Source organism: Acomys minous (assembly GCF_964271855.1).
Source record: "Acomys minous genome assembly, chromosome: 5".
In the NCBI taxonomy this organism is placed as follows: domain Eukaryota; kingdom Metazoa; phylum Chordata; class Mammalia; order Rodentia; family Muridae; genus Acomys; species Acomys minous.
Window position 1 is genome coordinate 96,713,053 of NC_140494.1, and position 12,089 is coordinate 96,725,141.

At 51.1% G+C, this 12,089-nt stretch overlaps 1 protein-coding gene across 1 annotated transcript in view; it reads right to left on the reverse strand.

The window, feature by feature from the left end:
• ST3GAL4 (ST3 beta-galactoside alpha-2,3-sialyltransferase 4) overlaps window positions 1–5,706 on the reverse strand; it is a 43,164-nt gene extending 37,458 nt beyond the window's left edge. Inside the window, exon 1 of the mRNA XM_084783788.1 lies at window positions 5,568–5,706. The gene's annotated coding sequence lies outside the window, so the exon portion shown is untranslated. The remainder of the gene's footprint in view (window positions 1–5,567) is intronic.
• Window positions 5,707–12,089: the final 6,383 nt, after the last annotated feature.

Sequence of the window (12,089 nt, forward strand, 5' to 3'; positions counted from 1 at the left end):
GAACCCCTGTACATAGAAAGGAGGATAAAGCCCTGAGTCTACAGATGCCACCCAACTCAGCACTCAGCCCCCAAGATGCCAATCTTGCGGAAATAACAAGCTGACACAGGAACAGGAAGTGGTATTGTAAGTAGTGTATGCAGGGACCTGAAAGTTACTTAAAAAGGGTGACATGGCGCATGTTCTCCTTCAGGGACTCCCACCTGCCTGTGTCTGAGTATAGAACCTTCATCCTTTTACCCTAGCACAAGATGGGGCTGGGCGATGTGAAGACAAAGTTAGAAAAGACTCATCTATATGTTTCCATTAGCTCCTCAAAGAAATGCTCACCCAGCAATTAACTGCCAGTCACCATTCCAGGCAGTAAGAAAACAGCAATGAGAGGCAGGGTAGTGGAGGATACATTTAGTCCCGGCACTAGAGAGGCAGAGGCGGGCAGACCCATCCCACACCAAGAAACCTCCCTGTCCCTCCCTGTCCATTGGGTCCTTGGTACTGCCCTTGTCAAGGCTGCTGGTGTGCCTCAGTGACTTTCAATGGACATCTTACAGCATGCTTCTAAAGCCTGAAAGTGACCATCTGAATGGGCTGAGTGCTACTGTGTGCATTTCATTTTAGAGCAAGGTAAAATGTGCATCTCCTCTCCAGTTCTGTTACTATCACTTGGGACCAAAGTAACTGTAGCTGTATTTTTCCCATTCCCAGAGCTCCAGGACCCCTCCAGGGTACCCATCAATAATTCCACGAATCCTCAACACCTGGGCATGCCCAGTGCAGCATCCCTCCTCTGGGGCAGTGACCTCAAAGGACAAGAGGGGGGAGAGGGGCTTTGGGGAGCCCCTCTGTCACCGACTGAGTCAGCCCAGAACCAGGCACCAGATAGGCAAGGTAATCCTTCCTAAGCACAGACACCGCCCAGGAGCAGTAACCTGTGTGGGTTCCCAGGCTCAGACACCAACAGAGCCCCTCCCCTTCCCCACGTGTCCGGCACAAGGAGGACTTCCAGCCTAGTGGGTGGTGGCCGCATTTCCAAGGAATTGGAGGCTGCAGGCAGGCGGGGCAGATGGAAGCAATTACAGGCTCCAAAGAGAAGAGGCTGGGAGGGGCCAGCTGGGAAGGAGGGAGAGAGAGGGAGGGAGAGAGGGAGAGCCTTGGCCTGCCCCACTGAAAGGGATGAAAAGCCCAACTCCTGGCTAGACAGACATAGATTCAGGCAGCCTAGAAAGGCCTGGGTTTGTAGTCCCCACTTTGACACCAAATCACTGTGACCTTGACATCTTTCCTCTGATGAAACTGGTTAAGACAAGCTCCAGCTTGGAAGTGGAGAAAAACAGGGCTGAAAAGTGCAGCTCCACAGTTTATGAGTGGTGTGACCTTGGTAGATTAATTTTCCATCTTTCCTGCCTTGTTTCATTTACAAATGGGCCTCGTTTACAAACAGGCTTATGTGAGGTGTCACAGAGTCTACTGCCATGCCAACCTTCCCCTCCCTGTTTCTCAGTCTTGCAGTATTAACTCGCGTGTTCTCAAACTCATGCGCTTACAGCTGGGGACACATACCACAGTGTATATGTGGAGGTCAAAGGACAATCTGAGCCTCTTACCTTGTTTGAAACGGGGTCTCTTTGTTGTTCACCACTGCATATGACAAGCTAGCTGGCCCTCGGGCTTCCAGTGGCTCTCCTGTCACTATTAGAACAGTCGGATAACAGAGGCACACTACTCAGACTGGTCTCCCACAAGTCTTGGGGACTCACTTAGGCCCCCCCCCCCCCGTGATTAAGCAGCAAGTGCTTTGCCCACCTAATTATTTTTCAAGTCAAAATTTCCTGTAATCCGGACTGGCCTCCAATTTGCTTTGAATTCCTGGTCCTCCAGCTTCTACCTCTGAAATACGAGGATCAAGAGGATGAACCACCACGCCCGGCCCTAAGTCCCTTTCTCATTATAACAGCATGCTTCAATGGGAGAGGACACAGGGTGGACCATGGGCACCAGCTGCAGTAGAGCTCACACCTGGAAGAAGATTTGGGTCCAAAGCAGACATGGTGGGTGTGTTTTGGCCCAGCCCTTGCAAAACTGGTCCCTGGACTCTGAAAGCTGCTTCCCTTCAAAGATGAAAGCAAGACCCTGGTGCCCCTTTCCCCCAGAACAGGCCCAAACAAAGTTGTAGGCGAGAGGAGAGGGGCTATCCTCATGCTCCAGCCACTCTTGGGCTTCCTCACAGTCACTGAGAATCTAGTCAGACCCATGTTTCTTTACCTCAGGCTGAGCAGCAGCAGCGCCCTCCTCCCTGCTGGGCCTAGAGCAGACCTGAGGGCTTCAGATTGCAGACAGTCACACCTGCCTTCTGCTTGGCAGCTCTGGGAGTCAGGTGGGAAGAGCTGCACAGCCCTTCCATAACCCTTGGGTGGACTTCAGACCAGTCTCTCGTTGAGATTTGCGTACACCTCAAGGCCCCATGTGACCACTACCTCCACCTCATTAGTGCATTAGTCAGACACACCTCAGGACTGTAGAAGGTATGTGGGGGGGGGGGGTAGGCAGCACTGAACACTCACACAGAAGTCTTGAAGCTTCTCTGGGAAATGCTGACGGAAGGACATGTAGGCTAATGACTACAGCCATGTCCTAGTCATTTCCAGGTGGAAGCTAAAGACTTTGGGTCAAAGCCAAAGGAGGATCCTGAGGTCTAGAGGAAAGAGAAGCAGGAGCTATGCCACATAGCACCAGCTCATCATTGCATTGCAGGGAAGTGCTTTGGGGCTCAACACTGGAGAATGCAACAGGTGGCGTGACCCCCACTTTCCCTGCCCTCCGATCTCCTAGTGGCTGTTGCTTGTAGGTTTAGTCTTCAGACCTTTCTAGGGATCCACATCTGCGGTCTTCAACTTGACAGTTTACAACTGCTTAGTATCATCTGAAGTAGAGTGATGTCCTCCCTCCAGTACACGGTGTAAACATTGAACCATGACTCTCTTTAGTCCCAGAAGGGGACTTACCTCTCTTATCTCTCTCCTTCTCTCTCTCTCTCTCTCTCTCTAGTCCCAGAAGGGGGGGTTATTGGAACAGGGCCTCATGCAGCCCAGGTTGGCCCCTCAAGCTCCACATGGAACAGAAGATGACCTCATGCGACCCAAGGGCTGGCAGAAGAGCAGGGGTTCTCTCCTTCACTGGGCAATCTTGGGGCAGGTACTCCGGGGAGAGAACAGGGGCGCGGAGTAGCCTGCAGAGCAAGGGCAGACAGGTGCCAGCCCAGTGGGGTAACTGCAGACTGACCATGATTCAAGATGGCGCTGAGAAGTAGGACTGACCTCTGCTTCCTCCCTACCCATGTTAGAAGGAGGTCTTTCCCAGGATTTCTGACGATTCCAGAAAGGGGCAGATTCTTACTTCTACCCGGAAAACAAAATCCTATGAGACTAAACCAGTTGGCAGGGTAGAGGGGCCAAGGCACTCTTGTGGGTGAGTCACTGGTTCAGGGAAAGGAGTAGGGGAGTAGAGGGAAGAAAGCCTAGAAGGTACCAGGGGCTTCCTCTCTGAGCAGCAATCCACTCCTGCACTAAATATGTCTTTCAGTTTAAAGGCTAAGCAGGCAACTCTAAAATAAATAAATAAATAAATAAATAAATATTAAATAAAAAAGGACATGTATGAGTGTTTTGCCTGCCTGTGTTTACTTGCACACACATGCATGTGCAAGCTAGAAGAGGATGTGGGTTCCCCTGGAACTGGAATGAGCCACTATATGGGTACTTAGGACCACCCAGTGCTCTTAACCACTGAGCTCTCTCTCTAGGCCCAGAAGGGGGTTATTGAGACAGGATTTCACGCAGCTCGGGTTGGCCTCAAGCTCCATATGGAACGGAAGATAACCTTGAACGATCTACCACCAAGTGCTGGCATCCCGTCCCTCCGGAGTGCTGGGGTTATAGGCATGGACCACCACACCAAGTGCTACAGTGTAGGAGATCAAGCTTAGGGGTTTAGACAGGCAAGCTCCTTACCAGCTGCAACCCTGTGTCTCTGCCTCTGCCTCACTGGGATAGCAGCAGGCAACTGTTCTGCCACCGAGCCACACCCCCAATTCCTAACTTACTTTTTTTTTTTTTTGGTTTTCAAGACGTTTCTCTGTGTACCCTTGGCTGTGTGGGACTCGCTTTGTAGACCAGGCTGGCCTGGAACTTACGGCGACCCGCCAGCCTCTGCCTCCCGAGTGCTGAAATCAAACGTGTGTGTGCCACCACGCCCGGCCCTAACTTACTTTTATGACTTCTGTCTACATCCCTCTCTTTATCTCCACTGTCACTGGGAAGTCTTTGTGGGCTGGTCCCAACTCCTGGCTCACCCTGGGGAGGGGGGATGTGTATGGGGGGCTGTGTGTCCAGGGTTCACTTAGAAGCCAAAGATGCCTCTCCCTATGCAATAGGACAGGCCATGAGGGCCGCTCAGAGTAGAGGCAGAGGCCGAATAAGTTTGAGGAAGCTGGGTGGCCGCAGCTTTCTCAGAGAGTATTTGCAGGCCAACTCCCAACAGAGCAAAACATGTCCAGTTATTTCCCAGACCCTAAGTTACTGGCGCCTCCTACCTAGCGCTCTAGAACTGCTTGGGAAAGTAACGATATAGATGTAGTTTCAATAGCAAACTCACAGCTCGTCCTCTGTGCCTCTGATTCGTACACATATCAGTTCATTTACAGCCTCCTGGGTAAAGGCCTGGAGGGCCAAGTGGGATCTAAAAACTGGCCCTGCACTGTGGTACAGGTCTGTGGCCCTTCTGACAGACAACCTACTCTGTGGCACTGTACATTTAGCCTGCAGGCAGCTGTAGCCTTCTAAGCCCAGCCCTCAGGATCCAGCCTGGAGGATGGAAAACGTAGCATATCAAGCTCATAGACCAGAAACGTCTACCCCTCAGACTGGGGATGGCAGTTTTGGCAGACACGTTGGCATCTCGGGGCTGCCCAGAGGTCCCAAGCAGTAAGGGCTTCAGAGAGACGCCTAGAACAGACATGACCGCTCTAGCTCAACCTTAGTCCTATTCCTTCCCACTGTCCACCACCCAGTCAACTTTGAAGCCCAGCTGTCTAGGCCCAAAGACCCCCTGAGTCCATGGACACAGCCAGCCTGCGATTGGCAAGCCCATCTTTGGGCTTTGCTCAGCGACCTTGCGACTCCCAACACACAGGCAGACCCTGAAAAGCGTGTCACCTCTAGCAAAGCCAGCCCACATATCCTGGACTTCAGAGGATGCTAGAGGTTGGTGGATACCTATTTAGTCGGGGCGCTGGAGCGACAGGAGTGGGGGTTAGAAACTTTCTGGAGGATTGTCCTCTTTGCTCACTCTGAGAGAGCAGACAAATCAGGCTTCCCGCGAAAATCTAGTCCAGGAAAAGGGACCCAGCTCCCCAGGGTTGTGGCCACCCCACACCAACCCTGTGCAGCGTGGCGTCCACGTGCCGGGCCCCGACCACCTCCCCGAGCCGTGGCGTGAGGCTAGAGCCCCGCAGCCTCGGCGCTCCCCGCCCTCCGCCGCGGGGCCCCAGAGCCCGGCCGCCGCGTACTCACCCTCACGGGTGGAGCGGGGCGGGGCGAGGTAGATCCGCGCGCAGCTCCGATCCGCTAGGCGCCCCGACTGGCGGGGCAGCACTGGCGCAGCGGCTCCGCTCGGCCCGGTCCCTGTCCCGGGAGCAGGGCCGGCCTGAGAGCGGGCAAGTCCTCCTGAAGGGGAGGCGGGGGCCAGGGCTCGGGCGGGGGGCGGGGGAAGGGGCCGGACACGCTTGCGCACACGGCCGGGAAGCCGACTGCCGCTAACGCCGCGCTGAAGGGAGGGCTCCGAGGAGGGAGGGCGCGGAGAAAGGAGGGAGCTAAGGAGGGAGGGAGGGCGCGGGGAGGAGGGAGGGCGGGGGCGTGAGGCGGCCTGGCGACTGGGGTTGGTGGGGAGGCTTTAGAGGCCTGAAGAGAGGCGATTGGGGTGCGGGAGGCCGGATCCGGTGCGAGCAGGCCCAGGGCAAACGCTGCCTGTGAGTGGCGCAGAGATGAATGTGCCCAACGTAGTGATCCCACACTCTTTTGGGAACAATAAGGCCCAAGAAAGGCTTCTTTGCTGTCCCCGCGCGGTGGAAAGTGTCCTTTTCTCTCTACAGAAACTGAGGTACGGGAGTGGTAATCCATCCTTCCTTCCTGTTATCCTCTCGTCCCCATAAAACAGTCAGGTGACCTATTCGCGGGCCTTTTTCTCTGCCCAAGGCTGGCCCCCCTGGGCGCCCCGAACTGCACCCTCTGCACCCTCCCTTGCATACCCTGTTTTAGCCTCGGATAAGGTCTAAGTTTCCGCCCTTGCTAAAGGCGCCAGGCATCCTGTCTCCAGGGGAAACCCCCTGCAAAAGCCTTTAACCCTGATTCCCTGGGCTCTGGAATTGCCTGGACTGAAGAACAGTCCAGAAAACACCCTGCAGGACAGTCCTTTTCCGGAATCAGCACATGCTACCCAGTTACCATCGTGAACACCCTGGGGCGCCAAGTAAAGTGTTAGATCCAGTCCCAGTAGCCGGAGTAAGCTTACGCTAGCTAGATGCTGAGAAAAAGAGGGCTTGCGCTGGACTTCCTTCAAGAATCAGGCGGCACAGGATGTGACTAAGTGCAAAATATGAATAACTGACAGTAAGTGCCCAGGCTTCTAGTGAACTGGCAGTTTAAAGTCATCTTCAGGAGAAGTTGGAGGGCTCACCTGTTGGGAACCTCCAATTCACAAGTTTTTCTCTGTTGGAACAAAATGAAGAGTTGGCTTGGAGCTTCTTCCACTAGTGACTATTGCTACCTAAAGTACTCCTTGCATAGGCAGAAGCCCTTTGGCAGCTCTCCAAAGCCTAGTTTTATTTGAATGGTTCCTTTGGCCTGTCTGTCACGTATTCATTCAACGAATATTTATTATACATCATGTCCTGAGCTGGGATTGAGCTGGGAATAGATAATAAATACACCGACGATGTCTCTGTGTTGGGCAAGCCAAAAAGAAACAGATTCATGTTTCGCAGAAGAAAAACTGCCCCAGGAGAAACAGCAACTCAGATATGTCCAAGCTGACCAAAGAAATAGCCCATCCTCCACACCTGGCTACGTCTTCACCAAACTGGGTTCAAAGACAAGTTCACAATTCTTGCTGGAGGCCACGGAAAAATCCTTCTGCTGTAAAATTGCGCTTAAGCATCAGGGGTTTTGGTGGTGGTGGTGGTGGTATTTTTTGCTCTACAAGACCTGAGTTCCAATTCTGCCTCTGCTACTAAATAGCTCTCCTTTTCTTACTAAAAAAACAAAACAATGGAAATAACTGAGCTTATTCAAAGGTCTGTTGTTAGCATTGAATGAGACTATGGAGGTGAACTTGTCCTGAAATCACCATATGATTTAGCTATGCTCTTATTAAATACCAAGTATACTTATAAGATGTACTCAGAACCACAAACTCCCAGCCTGATCGTCCACTTTAGGTCACTACATGTTTATAACCTTTTCCCTCCGTTTTTTGTTCCTTTTTTTTTTTTTTTTAAAGACAGTTTCACTGTGTAGCCTGGGCTGACCTCAAACTTGTGATCCTCCTGCCTCAAGATTACAGGTGTGCCACCATGCCAGGCTTCCATCCAGTTTCTTAGCAGTACAGACAGTAGTTGAGCAGGAGACCGAGAGGCCCATATGTCTTGAAGCAATTCTAGTACAAAGGCACCCTTCCATCCTAGAGTCTGGGGCCTAGGTCCTTGCTGACCCCACTGCACCCCTTGATAGGCCACTACAAGCTGCTTACCAAAAGGAAGGGAGAAAACCGGCTGGGCTTGGGCCGGAAGGGGCTGTTCCTCTCAGAGGTCAGCTGGGCTGAGGGGAGCCAAGGCATTAGCAGGGAGTCCTACTCAGCTGGCAAGCAATACCACCACCACCACCACCTCCCATGCTTTTGTTCCCTTTTTACCTTTCCTCCTCTCCTGACCGCTGGGACAACCACTGGAACCTCAGAAAGGAGAAGACAGAGGAGGACAGAGCGTGAGAGGGGGCAGGTGCAACTGGGAAGCCACTGTCCCCGAGGCTCCTCCTGGGCAGGCTACCACCTGACAAATGTGCCTCCCAGATAGCTGGCTCCTGTCCCTCACATGTGCCACGTTCACATCGTGCCTACCAGGAGGAGGGGACAGCAAAATGCCATTTGGGGAAGAAAAAAACCCAATCCAGCGTCTCAGACGCGTTTAAAAATAGCAACCCCAGGATGGTATTTCAGCTCCTATTTTTATCAGATTTATAATGCTGGACCATGGAGCTGATCTGTTGTTCTCAGGCATCTCAGTAGCAGGAGATACCTCTATTGTAGTGCTAGAAGCCTGCCAGGAGGCCAAGTCTAAAATGCATTCCAAGAACCTCAAGGTTGGAAGGAATCCCAAGGAGTCGTTGCATGTAGCCCCTGCCTTTCTTTGGGGCCACAATGAATTAGCCACCGTTTGTGGCTTTTTTCCCTTAAAATCTAAGCTGGGTGTAGTGGAATATGGCTACAGTCCCAGCACTCAGAAGACTGAGGCAGTAGCATCATTAAGAGTGCTAGGCCAAGCCAGCTTATAGACCCTGTCTCAAAAACACTTGGGCATGGTGGTATAACACTAATGCCACGGAGGATGCTGTTGTCATGACCTAATCACTTCCCAAAGGGCCCCCGTCTCTAATACTGTCCCCTGGGGTGTTAGAATATGAACGCACAGAGGCTCTAGCAAGGATCTAGTCCCCAAAAATCTTTCCTTTTAGATCACTCATGGCAGAAAAGTAGCTAAAATTTACTTATACTATATGCTTATAATTTTTTTAAATGTATGTGTATAGATGTTTTGCCTGCACATATGTTTGTGTACCATGTAAGTGCCTGGTGCCTGTGGAAGTCAGAAGGGTGTGGGATCCTCTGGAACTGGAGATACAGAGGGTACGAGCTGCCATGTCAGTGCTGGGAATCAAACCTAGATACTCCGGAAGACCAGGCAGTACTCTTAACCACTGAGTCATCTCTCCAGTTCCATAACAAGCCTTTTATTTAATCCTCACAACCCCCCATGGAGTTGGCATGGTTGCCACCCTATTTTATGAGCAAGATGTAAGTTGTTCTAGAGTGTATTTGTTTATGGTCCAGAGTCTATGTTGGAGCCATCAGCTACTTTGCCTCCCAAGCACTAGAAAGACAGAACATCACCCATTAGGGTTGAAAAGACAGTTCAGTTGGTAAAGTACCTTAATCCAGGGAACTCATGTTAAAATGTGGAATATGGCCAGGAGTGGTGGCGCACGCCTTTAATCCCAGCACTCGGGAGGCAGAGGCTGGTGGATCGCTGTGAGTTCGAGGCCAGCCTGGTCTACAAAGTGAGTCCAGGACAGCCAAGGCTACCCAGAGAAACCCTGTCTCGAAAAACCAAAAAAAAAAAAAAAAAAAAAAAGTGGAATATGGTGCCACATTATCTGTAATCCCAGCACTGAGGAGGCAAAGACAAATGGCTTCCTAGTGACGATAAAATAATCATTAAGTTCAAGATTCTGCCTTCTTTCCCCCAATTCCCTCTTGAGGAAAAATGCTAGGATGTAGCTTAGTGGAAGAATACTCGCCTAGCATGCATGAATCTATGGGTTCAACAATCCTTCCAGCTCTTAAAAAAAAAAAAAAAAAAAGGTATGGGGCCAGAAAGATGGCTTAGCAGTTAAGAACACTGGCTGTTCTTCCAGAGGACTCAGGTTCAATTCCTAGCACTGACACCGTGGCTCATAACTGTATGTAGTAACTACAGTTATGGGGGAACTGATATCCTTTCTGGCCTCCCTGATTTATGTGGGAAGGGTGACATCTGCCACTGCCCCCAGCATACACTCGAGGATCTCACTGCCAGTGAGGGCTGGCATCTGTACATGGTCAGGAAGGGCTAAGCGTAATATGCCCTGCTCAGGAAGCTCTGTCCCAGGAGACAGGTCATTGAGCTCTGAAATGACAGGAGGAAAACCTGAGACAGAGGGATACTTGTCACCCCCACACTGTCCTGGCCTTGGAACTCAGGTACAGTTCTACTCCTGTGCTCATCTCATTGAGTGAATACATTTCTATAGGCCCAAAGGCAGAAGTTTCAGCCTCCTGGGGCTGACTTTCACCCTGTAGTAAGGCACTGAGAGTCTGTTTAGCTATAAAAATAGAGGATAAGAGCTCCATGAATGATTTGCTATACAAATATAAACTGTCACAATGTTGATTTGCCCTAATGTTTTGCCCAGTCAGACAGAACCCCAGGTGTTGGGAAGCCAGAATAAGATTTTTTTTAAAGATTTATTTATTTATTTATTTATTATGTATATAATGCTCTGCCTGCACACCTGCAGGCCAGAACAGGACACATTATAGATTAGATCACATTATAGATGGTTGTGAGCTACCATGTGGTTGCTGGGAATTGAACTCAGGACCTCTGGAAGAGTAGTGCTCTTAACCTCTGAGCCATCTCTCCAGTCTGGGTAAGATGGTCTTACCTTTAAGGTCCTCTCAGTCCAACAGAAAAGGCACCAAGCCAATAGATACAACAGGAATGAAAGAGAGCACGTATGTGAAGCTACCCAGACAAGTCATGCAGGAGAATCTGTCAGTAAGGGCTACCCCATAAAGACATAAAGGGTATTGTTAGGATCTCAATACCACCAGACTGCAGGCAGGCTGCCTGGCAGGAGACTCAGTGGGATGAGGCACTGGTCTAGGGGGAGAGCTTCCATCACCTTCTTTGGTGGACAGTGCAGAGGAATGGCTAGCTCTGAAGGGACCTTTGCCAGGCCAGAGGCTGGTTCTTCTAAGTATAAGAAAACTACGTAGCCAGGCCTAGAGGAGACCTCTCTCTGACATCATGTAGGCTTATGTCACTATCCCAGAGGCACCTCCTTGCAGAATAAGCCAAAAGGAAAACAGGAGTGGTTAACAGGTATGTGGGGGGTAGGGCAAGGCAGAAGGTCATCCAGAGCATAGGTTTATGCCCTAGGGAGGAATGAATACCTGGTCTTTCCAGACTTAATTACTGTCCTTCCAACTTTGACACCATGACCCCTCTAACCTGTCTACATGAATAAGCAGGCTGCTGCCTCCCTGTAGGTTGTATATCCAGCAATTACCCTACCCCACCCCACCCAGACACAGTGAGATTATAGCACGTAACACAACAGTTAGCCTGTGTGTGAGCCTGAGCCAACAGGCAGCACAGTTGGGGTGGGGGTTGGGTGGGGCAAAGAGCATGGGATGTGGTAGTAGGGTTGTAATGTCCTGGAGGGAGGCCTCATCTGGTACCTCAGCAGTTCATCTCCCCTCAGAGCTCATTCCCCTGAGGCTACAGGGCACAGTCAGTGCTATTTGCTTTCAAAGAAGAGGTCACTTCTTTTTTTTTTTTTTTAACCCCGGTACCTGGAAAAGGAGCAAGTGAGATCCAGGAAGTTGCCATGCACGCTGAAAACATCTCTAATAAACGATCTCTCTCAGCCTCCTCTAAACAAACCCTTGGCATTGGCACACAGCCGTGCCCAGGAGAACATCGGCTTTGTGTTTAGGGAACCACTAGTCTGTGTGGCAGCCAAGAACAGGTCTGGTCTACACTTGTAATACACACACCTGCTTTGGTTACCACCAGAATAACTGCAAGTCCGTGTAGTGGCTGGATGCATACCTCAACCTTGGGATGCTTGCAGAACTGCAGAGAAGGCTGGGTTAGGACAGCAGTCATGCCTCAACTGGACTTGCTGGAGGCTAGAGTGGCCTCAGATTCTCTGACCACTCACCCCAAACCTCTGCTGTTTTTAAATAGGGAATCTCTTTTTCAGGGGCACCAAGGTCCAAGTACTCTCCACCATAGGCAGTGTGGGGCCTGGAGCAAGTGACGGGGTTAGGGCCACCACTGAGGGCCTCACTGGCAAAAATAGCAATTGGGCACTGAATCAAGGCTCTTGGTTCTCAGGCGAAGGTATGCAGGGTCACAGACACCCATCTTCCTCATGCTTCCCTCCCAGTCACTTCAAGGTCCAACATCCTGAGTCCCAAGGGGCAGCTTCCAGAAC